A 21,518-nucleotide genomic window follows, 5' to 3' on the forward strand; every position below is an offset into this window, starting at 1 on the left:
GGGCCAGAAATGTTTACAAAATACAGAGCAAAATCGTTTTGGTCTAATTTATTTCCTTGATAAGAAAATAATGTTTTATTTGATATTTCTAACAGGGCCCGTATTTCTGGTTTGAGTGGCGAGTTAAAAGAGTGAGTTTGATTTATGAGTGAAATTAATAGACTGTCCTAACTGCAGGTCAGGGATGCTAACGGGACAAACCACAATGGTTATCCTCCGCCTGCATAGCGCAGACAGTCAGAAATTTCTTACAGAGAAGTTTGTTATCATTCCTCTAACAAATCCATGTCCTCCCTCCATGACAGCACAATTAAATCAAACTCAGCTGTAAAGAAACTAGGCTGCGTGCAGTTCCTCAAAGCAATGGTTTCAGTATCAAGAGGCTGAGGTTTTATAGCCATTTAAATCTTCTACAAACACAGCATTGTCCCTTGGTAATCTAACTCCATGAATTCAAAGGTTAAGCTTTGGTTTTACAATTGGAAGAGAGGAAATGCTTGTTTCCAATGCACATTATGTCATAAATGACCTGGCAAGGATCTGAAGACCAGATTCAAAACATGATGTTGTACTGTACACACCATTTGACAGGAAGCACTGGGCAGAGGATGTGTCTTAATCCACCTTTCAGATTTTCCGTACAGCACTGAGAAATTGTTATATGGTCTTTCCTTCCTCATTGTTTTTCAATTTGCAGTGCTCTGAACTGCAGAAGCTTCCACTTGTGTCAAAATTGTGGAGGTCGGACCAAGAAAACGAGAAGTGCTTGTAGCTTGTGGTTTGGCATGTTTATGATTTGCATTCTTCTTTAAAAAAGCATCGTAACAAAATCAAAGACATAAATATAAGTGGCTGTGACATTTTTTGTTCGGTAATGACATCATTGGTGAGCACACAACATACTATCATTTACGTTTTAATCAGACATATCTTTAGCATGGTTTAGTCAACGTAGACTTTAATTGGAAAAAACATTGCCTCATCCTACTTATTTTTCCACCATTGTAACTAAAAAGTACAATTCCATGCAGTTAAAATTAGCATTATTGGCGTTAAAAGAATAATAAAATTATTCCTTTTCACAGAAATTTTTTATTACGAGGTAGATTATTAGTCAGTAAACTTATTATCACGCATTTCCTTGCACATTACTATCTTATGACCTCAAAACACTTTTACTATAGTTACATGATTTGTAAAACTACAAAGCTCACCCAGTACAGCATAGCATTTGTGATGAGGAATACTCGGTCGTGATAAAGGAGCACAGTGGTTTGTAGAAGCAAGCTGAAATTCCAGGGTTGCTTCAAAACATGTTTTTTACATTATAAGTTAGGTTTAGGTCAGATGTAGGCAAGTAGATAACTGCTGTCCTGTAGAGTTTAGCTCCAACCCAGCAAAAATAAATAAATAAAAATAAAAAAAGTGCCTTACCTGCCTATAGCCTCAGTAATCCTGAAGATATTGATTAGCTTGTTCAGGTGTGTGATGAGGGTTGGAGCTATACTCTGCAGTCCAATAGATCTTTAAGACTGAACTTGCTTACCCCTGGTTTAGGTTATCATTTAGTGTAGGTTGTACATTATTTTGAAATGCGATAAAGCATTAACCTTTTAGTGCCACTCACCGGACATTTTATTTCTGAACAGTCTTGATTTGTAGGCTACACCAATCATGACACACTTAGCATCTGTTACATATAAAACGAATGCAGTATTAATGCCACTCACTGAAATGTGCAAGAAGCAGTCTAATTTTGCAAAAGTGTTACCACGGGCACATTTTTAGAAGACACTGTGACTGTTCTATTGTATATAATAATACTTTACATTTATATAGCGCTTTTTTTCTAGACACTCAAAGCGCTTTACATAGACAGGGGGTATCTCCTCATCCACCACCAGTGTGCAGCATCCACCTGGATGATGCGACGGCAGCCATATTGCGCCAGAACGCCCACCACACACCAGCTTACTGGTGAAGAGGAGACAGAGTGATGAAGCCAATCAGTATATATGGGGATTGTTAGGAGGCCATGATGGTCAGAGACCAATGGGCGAATTTAGCCAGGATGCCGAGGTCACACCTCTACTCTTTCCGAAAGACATCCTGTGATTTTTAATGACCACAGAGAGTCAGGACCTCGGTTTAACGTCTCATCCGAAGGACGGTGCTTGTTGACAGTATAGTGTCCCCATCACTACACTGGGGCGCTAGGACCCACACAGACCACAGGGTGAGCACCCCCTGCTGGCCTCACTAGCACCTCTTCCAGCAGCAACCTAGTTTTCTCAGGAGGTCTCCCATCCAGGTACTGACCAGGCTCAGCCCTGCTTAGCTTCAGTGGGCAACCGGTCTTGGGCTCCAGGGTGATATGGCTGCCGGCATGTTCACAGGATATAGGTATATGTTCACAGGAAAACTATTCATTAGGGGATGGTGGAAAATCAATTATTCATCTCAATAATACAGCGCTGTTGTGGCTGTACATGCTCCCGGGATGTGTTTATAGAAACCTAAGACATTTGTGCTATTGTGTTTGTGCAGGAAATAGTGCCGACAGAGGTCAAAATCCGACTGATAGATATGCTCTCTCAGACCGGGCTCCCTGTCATCGAAGCCACTAGCTGTATGTCTACAAAGTGGTTAGCACAGGTAATAAGAATCCTCAACAGCATGTTGGCTGATATCCTGTGGCTTTTCTGTCCACACAAAACCACTGGATTTGGTATTCATGTCATCAAAACTGCATTTGCGCAAAATCCTTTGGGATAAAGTTTGAGTATAAATTCTTGTTGGTTTGCATTTTGGTTTTTCAGATGGCAGACCACACTGCAGCGTTGAGAGGGAATAAAAGGTGTCCTGATGTTAGATGCCCTGTTCTGACTCTCAGGGCTTCCAGGCAGTTTTTAAGTAAATATTTGCATCATTTACATTTATTTATAAGTGTGATTTGCAATTTACCTTCCATGCCAGGTCAATGATGTTTTTCTTGTATAATAAACCACTTTATTTATGCATTTTCTCTGCCTACGCTTTCACTGCCCCTTTACTTTGCATAAGAGCGTGACCTTTACATCTTGTAGCATTTATTTGTAAATGTTTAACCCATTTCTGTTAATTTCTTTCCTTGCTAATCATGCAAGTTGTGCTCAAAAGCCAACGTCTATATGTACAAACTTGATTAAATGTTTCCTCTTAAAGGTTGCAGCAGGAGCTACTGAAGTGGCAGTTTTTGGCTCCGCCTCAGAGACTTTTAGCAGGAACAACATCAACTGCTCCATAGAGGAGTTTGCAGAGGTTTGAGCAGGTCATCTCTGCAGCCAAACGGGAAGGGATACCAGTGTGCGGATGTGTTCCACAGACACCAGCTTCTTCTATGTGTTTTCTTTGAGATTTAGGCCAGTGTTCATTATGTGCACTAGTATTGAAAGGAAATCAAGTTAATGCCAAGTAATGATGCCGAATCAGGATGATGAAAAGATTGTGATTAAACAAAAGGGTGAAGGGATGTAAAGTGGATAAAAGACCTGTGTTTGTATGTTTGATTACAGCCTTGCTTGGGACTAACCATGAGTAGCCTAATATAGAATTGACTGATTTTGGGGGACTATCCGTGAAATGGTTAAACATGCCAAAATGTGTAAATTGGAGTGTTCTTATAGATAATTGAAAGCATATTCAAAACATCCAGAAATTTTAAGGAATTAAAGTGTCTTTCAGTTTTTGCAAAAATAAATGTATCTGATAGGCTGCCATCGTTGTACAAATTTGCTCTACAGTTACCTGTACTGAGTCACTCAACTAACATTGAGCAGGAAAAATATCACTTGAAACGATTGCAGCCTAACAGGAAGGCATGGCTGTGTGCCATAGACCCAGTTTTGTCTTCAAGTAATAGGCCAGTGTTCATTTTGAGCACTTTCACACTTCAACACTAATTTTGAATGATAATCTGACCAACAATCTGCCAATGATGCAGAGACCGGCAGATTGTGTCGCAAGATTATAATTACTCAAAGAATGGTTGTTGAAAAGCAGATAAAGATCTGGACTGGTAAAGGGAAGGTTTGTAGTCAAGACTGTAACCTCATATTCAGGATTAGGGCTGACTTGACATAACAGTCAACAGATTCGGCCTTTGAAGCCACCCTGGGAGGAACTTTGAGAATGAAAATATTTTAGAAATTGGCAGAGCTTAATGCTGAATTCTGAAAATGTGGAAATTGGTTAATCAAATTAATAATAATAATAATAATAATAATAATAATAATAATAATAATAATAATAATGGTGTGGCATACTGGATCATGGTCTGAATTACTGAATAGTTGAAGGTTTGACCCTCGCTGACATTTTTGAAAGTTCTGCAGTGTGGATTGTTATGACTTTCCCTTCAGTTGAACTCTTATTGGTAGCTGAATTCTTAATAAAACAAGCTAAAATAAAATAACGATAAAAAAAAAAAAAAAATCAAGGTTTCCTCTGAGCTGCCAAAATAATACAACTTAGTCAGACATTTGGTCCAGGTGACTGTCCATGCAAATGACTGCAGCACTGTAGTTTTCAGGAGCCATTTGTTATATAAGCAAGTTCCAAGACTGATCTTTGGTTTAACCAGAAGGTCAGTGGTTTCTTTTATTGTACTTAGATTTTTTTTGACTGTTCTCTGTTGAGATTTTGAGATAGGGATACCACAGCAGCCAGAAATTATTCCAGAATTAATGAGTAAATAAATCAAGTTCCAGATGTGCATGCAGTGTGGTTACAAGTGCAAGTCCAGATGTGTCCAGAGTTTTCAGTCTGTGCTCTTTACTGAAAACCCTTGATAGAGAGCAGTCAGTCTGACTAACTCATCTGGCAAATGTGACTCAATGCCTAATGTTCAAGAAGAGACTCCACGGAAATTCTGGTAGCACACAGCAGTATCATCTGACGACCACAAGCCCAAGAGAAACATTTTCAACTTTTCACTTGTTTGTTCACTGTTTCTAGCAGAACATGCTTCCTCCACATATGGAAAGCACATATAGCTGGCATGACACTCTCTAGCACCATTTCTCATTCCCACTGTCAACACTATTTGTAGTATTTGTCACAACCATTTGACACCGACCATATGTTTGGTCTGCTGCTGAACATTTTGTTTTATTCTGTGAAAGATGTAATCCATTGTAAGAGCCGTTCTGGCCACTGTGGACTGTTCTGCTTGTGGTTGCAGTAAAACAGCACTTGGCATTATTTCACCTATGTTGCTTTACTGTAAACTCAAAGCTATATATCCTCCAAAATGTGCTGAACTTTACCTTTCAGTAGTTCTTTCACTTATTTCCAGGTATGTTTCCTGTGCTCTTGGCTGTCCGTATGAGGGACAAGTAAAACAATTATAAGTCACAAAGGTGTTCAATCTGAATAGAATTATTCAGTGTATAACTGGTCGAAGCAAAATCAAATGGGCCTTCCAATATGCGATAAATCTTATCGAGTGTTGAACGCTCTGAATATTTTTTCTTCCCACAATTTTCGTAATCCCACAAGGCCCTTATTATGATGTTTGCTAAAAAGCCTGCATGACGCTGTAACACAGCAGTGCTTTTCTAACACTCAGAATGAGCTCTCTGTGTGCACTCCATCATCTCGTTTATATTTCCAAGGGGGATGGTGTTTTCATGGCTTTCCTCTGTTCTGGCCCAGGTGGCAAAGCGGTTGTTTGAGCTGGGCTGTTATGAGGTATCCCTGGGGGATATCATTGGCGTAGGCACCGCGGGCTCCATGGCCAAGATGCTGAGTGATTTGTTGACAGAGGTCTGCACTGGGGTTGCACTGCCATGACACTTACGGTCAGGCTCTGCCCAACATTCCCATTGCTCTACAGGTGAGCAACATTGTGGTGGTCACAATCATGAGGTACCTTGTTCATACATGCATGAGCTATTTTGAATGAATTCATCTTGTTTGTGGTTGTGGATGATTGTATTCACAGTTATTTTTTTTTTGAATTAGAAGACATTTAATAATGTTTTATAACTACAACAACTATATATATATATATATATATATATATATATATATATATATATATATATATATATATATATATATATATATATATAATTTTAGGAGTTTTACACAAAATAAATAAATAAATTCTTAAAACAAATAAGCACATAAAGCACAATCATATTTGAAACAAATTTCTCATTTGATTAAGGAAATTTCTGGTTTAAGCCCCACCCAATCCCAGTCTTTTTCTGAATTCAAATACAAATAATTTTGACATTGCTACAGACATAGCTTCTGGTTCTGCTCCACACCCCTGCACTGCATTTACACATTGCTATTTACATTGTACACATTGTAATCTTAACATTTCAAAGGACAACTCTGTTGCCCCCTGTGTGCTGAATTTGTTAGTGCCATAGTAATGCAAGGATCACAGAATAGGAATGTGACTTGCAGTCATAGAGTTCTAATTTTAAGACAGCTATTAAAAAAAAGTTAACACTATAATTTTCATTTATAAATCATTAAGAAACATTATATAATGCTTAACAGATCATTAGTTAATATATATGCACATATTACAGCTAGAAATATAAGATAATGTTCTTGTAAATGTTTATTAATGAACTTACTACATTAACTAATGATTAACATATGTTTATTTAATGTAAATTGAAATGCTTAAAAATGTCAGTAAGCTTTCAATTCGTAAATGATCTTCATTGGTTGGTCTTTGTTTGCTGTGTTGTTGTGTAGACCTCTTTTAACACATCTTAACAAATGATCTATTAATTATTCGTTCATGTTTTTGCAGTACCCAATCCAAAGTGGAAACTATTCATCACTTGCAAATGTTTATGTATGTCTACTTATCATTAATAATGAAGTCATCTTGATGACAAAAAGTTTAGAAAGACTTTACCCTATTCACACATCTTTACTAATCATTTGTTCATGTTTCTGCAGTAGCCAGTCTAAAGTGGAAATCATTCATCATTTGTAAATTTTTAAAGTCCCTTTTTTTTAAAGAAAATACTTAATTTGTCATAACAATATGAAATAAAGAGATTGAACCATGTTCCCTTATAAAAAATTAAATTTAACCTTAAGGGTGACCCCTTAACCAACCCTTGAACATACCCCTACCAGCAAACCTGATCCTAACCTTACCCGTATCACACCTCAATAACAGCGAAAGTGTTGAGTGTTAACACAAGCTTTTAATCATTGTATAACATCTGTTAAAATGTGTAGATTATATATATATATATATAAGGGAAGTCGTGGCCTAATGGTAAGAGTTGGATTCCCAATCGAAAGGTTGTGAGTTCGAGTCCCAGGCTGGCAGGAATTGTGGGTGGGGGGAGTGCATGTACAGTTCTTTCTCCACCTTCCATACCATGACTTAGGTGCCCTTGAGAAAGTCATCGAACCCCCAACTGCTCCCCGGGCGCCGCAACTGTGTGATCACAGTGTGTGTGTGTTCACTGCTCTGTGTGTGTGCACTTCGGATGGGTTAAAAGCAGAGCACAAATTCTGAGTATGGGTCACCATACTTGGCTGAATGTCACGTCACTTTCATATATATATATATATATATATATATATATATATATATATATATATATATATATATATATATATATATATATATTAACTAATGATCTTTTAAGCATTATTTAATGTTTGTTAATGATTTATCAATGAAAGGTATTATAAAGTGTTACCAAAAAATTACAACAAAGCATCTAAAATCCAGTGCCAAAACACTCAAATACAAAACAAATGGTATGCATTTGGAACTAGTAATGAAGAAACATGAAACAGAAGTTTGCAATGTCTAACCACCTTACCTCACAATCACACAAGGAAGACAACAAAAGCTACACCCCTGGAGTGTAAGAAATAACAATTATTTATATATTTATTATTATTATTATTATTATTATTATTATTATTATTATTATTATTTAGTACTTTCACCTAAAAAGCACAGAACAACAACAACAGATACCACCCAAAATATGCTTACACAAAACTGCCAGGGGTATTTCAATTTGATGACTAAATGCTTTTATGAAACAATGCCTGCCTGTGGTTTAATTTTCTTGAACCCTAAACCTCAAAATGTGGCAGCAATTCAGAAATAATACTGGCATGGCTTTGTCATCTCTCCAGGGCTCTTTTTGAACTTTTTCTCAGTTTGTCTTCTCTCGCAGAACGCCGCTGCTCTTTGGGGCTGGGTGGATCAGCAGATGTGAAGGGCTGGACAAAAAGGCTTACCTATTAGATGTCTGTTTCATATGACAGTGGCTTGGCCCTTGACAAAGCCAATGAGATGGAGGCTAGAGTGGGGCCCTTAGGGGCTCCATCTCATCTGTCGCTAGGGCCGTTGAACGCGGTGACAATGCTGTGCTTAAAGGGCAAGGGGAAAATTATCCTTTCATCACTCGCTGCTAAACAGAGGGAGACTGGGCAAAAGGGAAACCCTGCGCTCTAGTATATTCCATGGTAACACTTTCTATGAAGCCCGTATTTATAATACATTATAAGGGTATGCTTAAGGCATTATAATGAATGCTTAATGCATTATGATAAAACTTATAATATGTTGTGTCATCTCATGAATATTCATAAGAACAGTTTTAAAACTATAATATTTACTTATTTGTGGTTATAGCTTTAAAAGGGAATGATTATTTATAACACAATGAACACATTTCATCCACTTTTTCAATGGATTATTTTTCTCTTAGTTATAATGTATTATAAGTCTCATGTCTTGCAATTTTCTTATGTTATTTTACTTAAAGCGGTCAAAGACCACTTATAGTATAAGTAGTAGTAATAATAATAATATATATTTAAGAAATTCTCTCAAACAGTCATAAGATCAGATAGCAGATCAGATGAATGTGTAATATGTTATGTATATGTTATGTGTTATATATGTTATGTATTCAACCATTCTTGAGCATATTAAAGCTGCAGTCTGTAACTTTTGACGCTCTAGAGGTTAATAAACAGAACTGCTTGCGTCTTGTGGAAGAACATTGTAGCCAAAGCTACTTCCCTCTGTTTATGTCTATGAAGAATCACAAAAGGTACTCCGCTCTGGGTTACTCCGCCGCGGTACCCCTGAAGCAATCTAAAATATTCCGAATATATTTTAGTGTTTAATACAAACACTTTTTATAGGTGTACCCTAGTGATTAAGGACAGGCTAAAAACATGGTTTGGAACATGGATTCATGGTGTACTAGTTTATTATAAACATTTTGTAAATTTTGAACACACAAAAAAAAAAAAAGTTACGGACCGCAGCTCTGATTGGTTGTTTCTTAAGGGAGCAGTGTTTCTGCAAATGGGAGTAGGACCACTGGGAGGAGCCAGAGGAGCTTAAATGTTTCACAGATTATGATTTGTCTCATATTCTACTGTCAGGACATAATGACAGGTTTAACAAATATGTAAAAAATACATTTTTACAAGAGTTACTTACTGCAGCTTTAATACTCTAATGAGAGTTAGTTGGCATGTAGTGGCAAAGTCGCATATAGCCGACTGATTAAAGGTACAATTTGTAAGATATTTGCAGTAAAAGATCCAAAAACCACTAGGCTAGTGTTATATATTTTGTCCAGCCGATTACTAACAATATCATTAATGTTTTCAACTACTTGTAAATCATGAGAAAATTCCCCATTCTAAACAGTGACATGGGGCAGTGCAGTCGCATGTCAGTGGCGTTAGTTACCCTTTGTTACCGCCTTTACTGGCGTAGAAACCACATGACAACAGTGTCGTGGACAAATGCGGAAGTAGCTTCGCAAACTTCAACTAGAAAGAGATGCTGATCTCGCGTGTGCTTTACTCGAAAGCGGAGTTGTTTTGATTCGTACGTAACCTACTTGCGCAAATCGTTGAACTCGTGTTAAATCCATGATTTATCTTTCCGTCTGATTGATGGCCATCAGTGGTTGGGTAGAAGACAACAAATCCCAAAATTCGACGCTCCTTCTTAGTGTCATCAAACCACGAGATTGTTTTGGTAGTGTCCCCTCTAGTGACAGGTCCTACAACCTGTACCTTTAAGTGGAACATCAAAATAAAATGTAACCATATAAAAGAGTTGGAGTATTAAACTCTCATCAATTCATTAATATTAGCGCCAAGGAAACACTCAAATAACACTCAACATCTAACCACTAACAAGCTGTAGTAAGATACTGTTCAGATATTAAATAAACAATGTCAAGATATGACACAAGTTTCTCTTTTTGTGTGTGTGTGTGTGTGTGTGTGTTGGGGGGGGGGGGGTTGTTGTGAAAGGAGGTTCATTGTCATAAGACGGAACATGAGACAGTGAGCAAAGTTCACTAATGCCACGTTTCCACCGAAATTACCCGGGACATTTGTACCAGGAACTTTTTTTCCCAGGAACTTTTTTCCCCCCAGACCTGTTGCTTTCTGCATTTCCACCGTGTAAAGTACCAGAAAGATTAGGCAAATAGACTGGTGACTTAGGTCTGCGCGGGTGCGTGCGTTTCTCAAGACAAAGTACACTAATTTTGGACATGCATCCTCGGTAGTTCAGACTTTGTGCTTTCGACTCGGGAGTGTGATGTCCGTGACGACGCAAGTCCGGTAAATCTGCAAACAGCAGTGTACTTGATAACTTCAGTCAGCTGACCATGGCTACTGCAATTTTCCTCTCTTTATATATACACAATAAAACGAAATAGGATATCAAATACCACTGCCTCCTTTCGTTTTCATTTAAACATAATAACAGCTGCAGAAATGTACTTAGTTCAGGGATATGTGTATATATATACAGCCATGACAATAACGAAAGAAAATATAAATTTGCCTTTTTTATTTTCATTTTAACATATAGATAAATTGAATACAGACCAAAGATAGCCTGTTAGATTTACCCAAAACAAATTATATTTTATGTTTAACCAATAAAGATACATCAAAGCCAGCAGCTCATATCAGAAGGTCTAGCCGAGGTGAGGCTACTCTCAGCGGATACATGAGGACTGAGCTCCCGCTGATCGTGTGGAGCTCACGGTCTCCGAGATCGGCGAAACACATTTTTAAATAGGCACCGTCTTTATAAATAAACCACAGATTTAAACGAAATACGATATCAAATACCACTGCCTCCTTTCGTTTTCATTTAACCATAATAACAGCTGCAGAAATTTAGTTCAGGGATATATATACAGCCATTACAATGAAACTAAATATTATATAAATTTGCTTTTTTATTTTCATTTTAACATATTGATAAATTGAATACAGACCAAAGATAACCTGTTAGATTTACCCAAAACTAATTATTTTTTATGTTTAATCACTAAAGAGACATCAGAGCCAGCGGCACATATCAGAAGGTCCAGGCGATGTGAGGCTGCTCTCGGCGGATACATGAGGACTGAGCTCTCGCTGATCATGTTGAGCTGACGGTCTCTGAGATCGGCGATTTTTAAATAGGTGCTGTCTTTACATATAAAGCACAGATTTGAGTTTTAAACAACTACATTCTCGACTGAAATACTTTTAAAATTACATTTCATGACACAATAACAGTAATATTTTGAAAATGATCTGAATAAATGGTGGTTGAACTCAACCAATGCTGTGTGAACTCAACCAATCAGGATGTTTAGAGCCCAAGTCCCGCCCCCGAAAGTTCTGGAACTTTGAAAAAGTACCACCTCGCCAGCAGGGACTTTCTGAGGGAAATTTTTTTTTACCCAGAACTTTATTTAGTTCCTGGTTCCTGCGGTGGAAACACACCGAGTACCAGCCCCTAGTTCCTGGGTAAAGTTCCTGCAGTGGAAATGCGGCAATAGCTGAAGTACTCTGAAACCACCTTGGTTACATATGTAACGGAGATGACAGAACCTAATAATGCCATGTAGACAGAGAAGAGAAGTGGTCCAAGAACTGAGCCCTAAGGCACCCCAATAGTTAGATGTTGTAACTTGGACACCTCGCCTATCCAAGATACTTTGAAGGACATCACTGATAAGACTCAAACCATTGGAGTGCGGTTCCTGAGATGCCCTTTGCCAGTAGGGTTGATAGGAGGACCTGGTGGTTAACCATGTCAAAAGCAGCGGACAGATCAAGCAGGATAAGTATCTGAGCATTAAACATTTGAATGTCCAGCAAATAAGCACAGGGACATCAGTTTAGGTGCATATGGACCTGGATGTGATTGAAACCCTCTTGGAAATGGCAGATGTCTGCCGGGGGAAACATGAGCTCTGCCGGCCTCCGTAACAGACAAAGAGCTGGTCTGATGTCCTTAAGCTTTGTGTCCAGTCTATGTAGCATCTCAGGGCTCGGACCAGAGAGGGCAAAGCTAAGCCTGGGTCTGCCACCTCCGGGGGGCAGCACTTGCAGGTTCATCACCTGATCCCTGAAGGGACTAGTGGGAACCTTGGGCAGGGCCTCAGGATTACCTGGAAGTCAGCTGGCCAAAACTCTAGGCATGAATCGTCGACCGAATGGGTGCAGGTCCCCTACCCTCTTGACGGAGGCCAGTGCAAGCAGGAGCAGAGTTTTCAATGAAAGAAACTTCAGCTCAACTGAGTATAAAGGCTCAAATGGGCCCTGCTGTAGTTTTTTAAGCAGTAGAGACAGGTCCCAAGAGGGTATCGAGGGGTGGTGGGGAAGATTTAACTTTCTGTCCACTCTAAAGGAACCTGATGACCAGGTCATGCTTACCTACCAACTTCCCTTCCACTGGGTCATGGTTAGTGTGGAGGTAGACAGCAATCCTTTGATGGGAACATGACTCTTCCACGAACGCCACCTCAGGGTGTTTAACGCCCAGACACGTAAGGCAGTGATCGTGACAATCACCCACCGCCAGGTAAGATCTAGAAAGATGCCGGGTTTTTTTTATTGTTATATGATAACACATTTTTTAGTTTGTCATCTATTAAAAACTGACAGTATTTAACAATTAATTTTTTAAAGAAGTAATTGGCTACACTGTAGGCCCAAACAAACAAATATTTAAGTTATAAAGGGGCAATATATTTGTGAATATATTACTAATGATATAATATAGAAAACAAATACATTGGTCTACAATAGATACATATACCCTAAATGGAATTAAAAAACTGAGGGCAAAATGTAATTTCTGCAACACTAGTAGAATTGCAAAATACCTATACTTATTTATCCATTGCTGCATTTTTTATTATTGTCATTGGTCAGAGAAACTGATATTTATGTCCTTAACTCATACTATTTGTTGAGCAATTGCTTATGCATTAGGGTATCTGCATAATAAGCTAGAAGTATTTTAACATTATTAATAATAATATCATGCCTAACAGTTTCATTATAAAATAATTGTCAGGATATACTCAGGACTCAGAGGTAAGGTGAATTCAGAACAGTGATTTATTGAGTGATATGTACAAGTGCGGTGAATCCTTGTCCTCAAGTGCTCGTAGAATCTCCAATGAAGATATATGTGCTCTGAGTGTCACATGGAATTGAATATCCAGGCAGGCAAGTTCACTAGGTTCTTGTAACGTCAAAGCCACAATTAAGATCGTTCTCTCAGTCCTTAGCTGCCGAAGACAGTAACTACATCAGGACAATCACAGGAGATTTCAGAATTTGAATGATATATTATAAAGTCAAAATGATATACAGTAATATTTTGAAAACGTTATTATACCGATTAAAGGTAGTCAGGGAGTAGAAAGAATTCCCCAAAACTGCCATTAACAAGACCACTTTGTCTATGACTAGGGTAATATTTGTACAGGAACCTGCTGGTCTTTAGGGCCTTTATGTGTGTGGTGTGTGTGTGTGTGTATATGTGTGTGTGTGTGTGTGTGTGTGTGTGTGTGTGTGTGTATATATATATATATATATATATATATATATACACATATAAAATGACTTGTAGATGCTAATGGAAATTTTGACTTGTTCAGTGTTCCCGCTAGGGTATAACGGTGTAGGCTACAGCAACTGTAGGTAACATTAAGTTAAATATATTTGTAACAGAAACAGCTACAAATACAAAGGTGAATGAGCATTGAACCGATATATCATAGACACCTCAAGTGCTCTAAAATAATAACTGCCATCATTTGTTTTCCTCTAGCAAAAACTGGTGGAAAGAGAAAGATTTTATCATAGTTTTTCATTAGGGTTTGCCAGTCATCTCCACCACCAGCTGAGCCAGAAATGAATTCTGTTAACCCTGTCTGCTCAGAGTCACCCCAGCTTTTGTTCAGGATAAAGACATTATAGGCTCTTTGTATGGCTTTTCTCTGGGAGTTATTGAGGAGGAAACATTAACTCAGATAGTACCTCAAGATAGTAGATCAAATATGCTTGGCCTGGATATTTGTAGGCTTTCAAGAAAAAAGGTGAAATTAACTGTTGTGAAGTTTTCATATTGTGGCTAGAACTCTGAGCCCAGACTGCTCCAAACAGGCAGATTTGTGCCGTTCTTGCTCCAGTCTAACAGTTTCACTGACGGTCAAGGCCAGAACTAGTGTTCCTTCCTGACACAGCATGCCATGATATATCTATTCCTATCATAAATCAAGTCCAAACCTTGGGAAATCTATCTTTTATGAGGAAAGAGGTGATCCAAATAAACCATTAGCCACTGGAACATAATGGAAAATTATTAGGATTCAGTCATAGTATTTTCTCAAATTTGATCTTAACATTGCTGGTTGATATGCCAGTCGTCTTGGACTTGTTTCAAGCATCTTGGAAAGTTGCCACAGTTCTTCTTTTGCTTTTCCTTGAAGCCATTGTGCGAGTTCACTTTAATATCGCGTGCTTTATAAACATGTTGCTGCTGATTGGACTGCAGTTCTGACACACCCACCAAACAAGAGAAAACACATCTCAAACCCCATTGCACACAGGTGCACACCGTTTCCAGGAAACGTGACGTTCAACACGGAAACCGTAGCAAAACGTTGCGCACCGTTTTGAACTTGAACATGCCCAAGATCTCTGTGTGGGCCAGACCTGCTTTTCCATGATTTCATGTTCAAACAAAAAAACTCACATTGTAAATCCCCAAATTTATGTATCCTTCTCACACACTAAAGCACAATATGTAGATAATCGTCTTACAAATGAGCTTTTGTAAAGCATCTATTAATACAGTATTTATATCTGAATACTAGGGGTGCTCCGATCACGATCGGCCGATCGTTAATGCGCATCTCGTCAGTAAAGCCGTTGTTAATAGAGAAGATGCGCAAATCCACTTCATTTTCAGCATTTTTTGGCGCATCTTCTCAGTTAACAACGGCTCTGTGTAGTAACAGCTGCTCTATGTGAAATCACGCACCTGATGGAATTAACCGCTGATTAGAGAACCGGCTTTACTGACGAGATGCGCATAACGATCGGCCGATCATGATCGGAGCACCCCTACTGAATACTCCTCCTTCTCAGATTTTTCCTGAGAAAAAGACCTGAGGGGTTTCCTACTCATTTTGGACTAAACATTTCACATCAAATTCTTTTTTGATATCTACAAATTGTCTCAATTGTCAATTTCATAAAAAAACATCAGAGACTAAGTTGATATTATGCTGAAATCTCATTAAAAAACACAACTTGACCCCAAAGTAGGTGGTAATTACAGACCGACAGTAAGAATGTTAGGGCTCTAGATACAGCTTTGGATGCATCTAGCCCAGGGATTCCTGTACATTGTCCGTTTCAGCAGAGCCCCTGCAGCAGGGCAACTGGGTGACAGTGAGGCAGCATAGTCGTGGGTCAAAACACCGCTCTTCTGTTCCGATCAAAACATTAAACAGGTTCTCCCCACTCAGTGATGCACCCACTGAGAAACCTGATGAAAGTGCTCTAGTTATTGGTGATTCTATTGTACGGAATGTGAATATAGAGACACCAGCCACCATAGTCAAATGTTTACCGGGAGACAGAGTGCCTGACATCTTGGCAAATTTAAAAGTGCTGTCTAATGCTAAACGTAAATACAGTAAGATTGTTATTTATGCCAGCGCTAATGATGTTCGACTTCGCCAGTCGGAGATCAATAAAAATAACATTAAAGAGGCGTGTGAACTTGCAAGCATGATGTCAGACACTGTAATATGCTCTGGTCCCCTCCCTGCTTACCGTGGTGATGAGATGCATAGCAGATTGTCATAACTCAATGGCTGGATGTCTAAGTGGTGCCCACAGAATAACATAGGTTTCATAGACAATTGGACGAGCTTTTGGGGCAGACCTGACCTGTTGAAAAGAGATGGTCTTCATCCCTCCTGGGGTGGCGCCACTCTTCTCTCTAGAAATAGGTCAATTAGTTTTAGAGTTTATACTTGACTAACTGGGGCCCAGGTCAGGAAGCAGACAGACTGGCTAAACCGACCGTCTGCTAGATGCCTCCTGTCACAGAGGTCAGTTAATTCTCAGTACATAGAGACTCTTTCACCTAGATATCACACTATAGAGACGGTGTCGGTTCCCCGAACTAGAAAATACAAAAAAACGAAGTGCTCTGTTTGACAGAAACCTGGCTAAAACCTGATGATTACATTATTTTAAATGAGTCCACCCCCCAAGATTACTGTTATAAACATGAGCCGCGTCTAAAAGGCAAAGGGGGAGGAGTTGCTTCAATTTATAACAACGTTTTCAGGATTTCTCAGAGCGCAGGCTTCAAGTATAACTCGTTTGAAGTAATGGTGCTACATATAACATTATCCAGAGAAACAAATGTTAATGATAAATCCCCTGTTATGTTTGTACTGGCTACTGTATACAGGCCACTAGGCCACCATACAGACTTTATTAAAGAGTTTGGTGATTTTACATCCGAGTTAGTTCTGGCTGCAGATAAAGCTTTAATAGTTGGTGATTTTAATATCCATGTGGATAATGAAAAAGATGCATTGGGATCAGCATTTATAGACATTCTGAACTCTATTGGTGTTAGACAACATGTTTCAGGACCTACTAATTGTCGAAATCATACTCTAGATTTAATACTGTTCACATGAAATTGATGTTGATAGTGTTGAAATTATTCAGCCAAGTGATGATATCTCAGGTCATTATTTAGTTCTGTGCAAACTTCATATAGCCAAACTTGTAAATTCTACTTCTTGTTACAAGTATCGAAGAACCATCACTTCTACCACTGCTTTTTAAGTTATCTTCCTGATGTATCCAAATTCCTTAGCATATCCAAAACCTCAGAACAACTTGATGATGTAACGCAGTGACCCTCAAATCTGGCTCACAATATCCACTTTCCTGCCTAGTTTAGCTCCAACACTAATCAAACAAACCTACCTGTGATTTTCTAAGGACCCTGAAGACCATGATTAGCAAACTCAGGTGTGTTTGATTAGGGTTAGAGCTAAACTCTGCAGGAAAGTGGATCTCGCGAGCCAGAATTGAAGATCACTGATGTAACAGAAACTATGGATTCTCTCTTTTCTAGCATTTTAAATACAGTTGCTCCTTTACGATTAAGGAAGGTTAAGGAAAACAGTATGACACCATTGTATAATGAGCTTACTCGCACCCTAAAGAGAGCAGCCCGGAAAATGGAGCGCAGCTGGAGGAAAACAAAACTAGAGGGATTTCGTATTGCTTGGCGGGAAAGTAACATATCCTACAGAAAAGCATTAAAAACTGCTAGATCTGATTACTTTTCTTCTCTTTTAGAAGAAAACAAACATAACCCCAGGTATTTATTCAATACAGTGGCTAAATTAACGAAAAATAAAGGCTCAACAAGTGTTGACATTTCCCAACACCACAGCAGTAATGACTTTATGAACTGCTTTACTTCTAAAATCGATTCTATTAGAGATAAAATTGCAACCATTCAGCCGTCAACTACAGTATCACATCAGACAGTGCACTATAGACCCCCTGAGGAACAGTTCCACTCATTCTCTACTATAGGGGAGGAAGAATTGTATTAACTTGTTAAATCATCTAAACCAACAACGTACAGTATTGTTCAAAATAATAGCAGTACAATGTGACTAACCAGAATAATCAAGGTTTTTAGTATATTTTTTATTGCTACGTGGCAAACAAGTTACCAGTAGGTTCAGTAGATTGTCAGAAAACAAACAAGACCCAGCATTCATGATATGCACGCTCTTAAGGCTGTGCAATTGGGCAATTAGTTGAAAGGGGTGTGTTCAAAAAAATAGCAGTGTCTACCTTTGACTGTACAAACTCAAAACTATTTTGTACAAACATTTTTTTTTTTCTGGGATTTAGCAATCCTGTGAATCACTAAACTAATATTTAGTTGTATGACCACAGTTTTTTAAAACTGCTTGACATCTGTGTGGCATGGAGTCAACCAACTTGTGGCACCTCTCAGCTGTTATTCCACTCCATGATTCTTTAACAACATTCCACAATTCATTCACATTTCTTGGTTTTGCTTCAGAAACAGCATTTTTGATATCACCCCACAAGTTCTCAATTGGATTAAGGTCTGGAGATTGGGCTGGCCACTCCATAACATTAATTTTGTTGGTTTGGAACCAAGACTTTGCCCGTTTACTAGTGTGTTTTGGGTCATTGTCTTGTTGAAACAACCATTTCAAGGGCATGTCCTCTTCAGCATAGGGCAACATGACCTCTTCAAGTATTTTAACATATGCAAACTGATCCATGATCCCTGGTATGCGATAAATAGGCCCAACACCATAGTAGGAGAAACATGCCCATATCATGATGCTTGCACCTCCATGCTTCACTGTCTTCACTGTGTACTGTGGCTTGAATTCAGAGTTTGGGGGTCGTCTCACAAACTGCCTGTGGCCCTTGGACCCAAAAAGAACAATTTTACTCTCATCAGTCCACAAAATGTTCCTCCATTTCTCTTTAGGCCAGTTGATGTGTTCTTTGGCAAACTGTAACCTCTTCTGCACATGCCTTTTTTTTTACAGAGGGACTTTGCGGGGGATTCTTGAAAATAGATTAGCTTCACACAGACGTCTTCTAACAGTCACAGTACTTACAGGTAACTCCAGACTGTCTTTGATCATCCTGGAGGTGATCATTGGCTGAGCCTTTGCCATTCTGGTTATTCTTCTATCCATTTTGATGGTTGTCTTCCGTTTTCTTCCACGTCTCTCTGGTTTTGCTCTCCATTTTAAGGCATTGGAGATCATTTTAGCTGAACAGCCTATCATTTTTTGCACCTCTTTATAGGTTTTCCCCTCTCTAATCAACTTTTTAATCCAAGTACGCTGTTCTTCTGAACAATGTCTTGAACGACCCATTTTCCTCAGCTTTCAAATGCATGTTCAACAAGTGTTGGCTTCATCCATAAATAGGGGCCACCTGATTCACACCTGTTTCTTCACAAAATTGATGACCTCAGTGATTGAATGCCACACTGCTATTTTTTTGAACACACCCCTTTCAACTAATTCAACTAATTGCCCAATTGCACAGCCTTAAGAGCGTGCATATCATGAATGCTGGGTCTCATTTGTTTTCTGAGAATCTACTGAACCTACTGGTAACTTGTTTGCCACGTAGCAATAAAAAAATATACGAAAAACCTTGATTATTCTGGTTAGTCACATTGTACTGCTATTATTTTGAACAATACTGTATATACCATCTAAGCTCCTAAAAGAGGTGCTTCCAGAAGTCATAGATCCTCTTCTGACTATTATTAATTCCTCATTGGCATTAAGATATGTCCACAAAAACTGGCTGTTATTAAGCCTCGCATAAAAAAAAAAAACACAACTTGACCCCAAAGAACTAGTCAATTATAGACCAATCTCGAATCTCCCTTTTCTGTCCAAGATACTAGAAAAGGTGGTATCCTCACAATTATATTCCTTCTTAGAGAAAAAAATGGTATGTGTGAGGATTTCCAGTCAGGATTTAGACCGTATCATAGTACTGAGACTGCTCTCCTTAGAGTTACAAATGACCTACTCTTATCATTTGATCGTGGTTGTATCTCTCTATTAGTTTTATTGGATCTTAGTGCTGCGTTTGACACAACTGACCACAACATTCTTTTGCATAGACTTGAACACTTTGTTGGCATCAGTGGAAGTGCATTAGCATGGTTTAAATCGTACTTATATGACCGCCATCAGTTCGTAGCAGTGAATGAAGATGTATCATATCGATCACAAGTGCAGTATGGAGTACCTCAAGGCTCAGTACTAGGGCCGCTACTCTTCACGCTTTATATGTTACCCTTGGGAGATATCATCAGGAAACATGGTGTTAGCTTTCACTGTTATGCTGATGATACTCAGCTCTATATTTCTTCGCGGCCTGGTGAAACACACCTATTTGAAAAACTAATGGAATGCATAGTCGATATAAAAAACTGGATGACGAGTAATTTCTTACTGCTAAATTCTGAAAAAACAGAGGTGTTAATTATAGGACCTAAAAACTCTGCTTGTAATCACCTAGAACACTGTCTAAGACTTGATGGCTGCTCTGTCAATTCTTCGTCATCAGTTAGGAACCTAGGTGTGCTATTTGATCGCAATCTTTCCTTAGAAAGCCACGTTTTTTAGCATTTGTAAAACTGCATTTTTTCCATCTCAAAAATATATATAAATTACAGCCTATTCTCTCAATGTCAAATGCAGAAATGCTAATCCATGCATTTATGACCTCAAGGTTAGATTATTGTAATGCTTTATTGGGTGTTTGTTCTGCACGCATAGTAAATAAACTACAGCTAGTCCAAAATGCAGCAGCAAGAGTTCTTACTAGAACCAGGAAGTATGACCATATTAGCCCGGTCCTGTCAACACTGCACTGGCTCCCTATCAAACATAGTATAGATTTTAAAATATTGCTTATTACTTATAAAGCCCTGAATGGTTTAGCACCTCAGTATTTGAATGAGCTCCTTTTATATTACAATCCTCTATGTCCGCTACGTTCTCAAAACTCAGGCAATTTGATCAGAGGGTCACTGCAGTCACCCGGATCCAGTACGTATCCAGATATGATGGTGGATCAGCACCTAGAAAGGACCTCTACTGCCCTGAAACACAGCGGAGACCAGGACAACTAGAGCCCCAGATACAGATCTCCTGTAAAGACCTTGTCTCAGAGGACCACCAGGACAAGACCACAGAAAACAGATGATTCTTCTGCACAATCTGACTTTGCTGCAGCCTGGAATTAAACTACTGGTTTTGTCTGGTCAGAGGAGAACTGGCCCCCCAACTGAGTCTGGTTTCTCCCAGGGTTTTTTTCTCCATTCTGTCAACGATGGGGTTTGGGTTCCTTGCCGCTGTCGCCTCTGGCTTGCTTAGTTGGGGTCACTTCGTCTACAGCGATATCGTTGACTTGATTGCAAATAAATGCACAGACACTATTTAACTGAACAGAGATGACACCACATAATTCAATGATGAACTGCCTTTAACTATCATTTTGCATTATTGACACACTGTTTCCTAATGAATGTTGTTCAGTTGCTTTGACGC

The 21,518-nt window shown here is 38.8% G+C and overlaps 1 pseudogene; it reads left to right on the forward strand.

Moving 5' to 3' along the window:
* The first annotated feature begins 285 nt into the window (after nucleotides 1–285).
* LOC127957641 (3-hydroxy-3-methylglutaryl-CoA lyase, cytoplasmic-like) overlaps nucleotides 286–21,518 on the forward strand; it is a 27,146-nt pseudogene continuing 5,913 nt past the window's right edge.

This window comes from Carassius gibelio, chromosome B5, assembly GCF_023724105.1.
Source record: "Carassius gibelio isolate Cgi1373 ecotype wild population from Czech Republic chromosome B5, carGib1.2-hapl.c, whole genome shotgun sequence".
NCBI classification, from domain to species: domain Eukaryota; kingdom Metazoa; phylum Chordata; class Actinopteri; order Cypriniformes; family Cyprinidae; genus Carassius; species Carassius gibelio.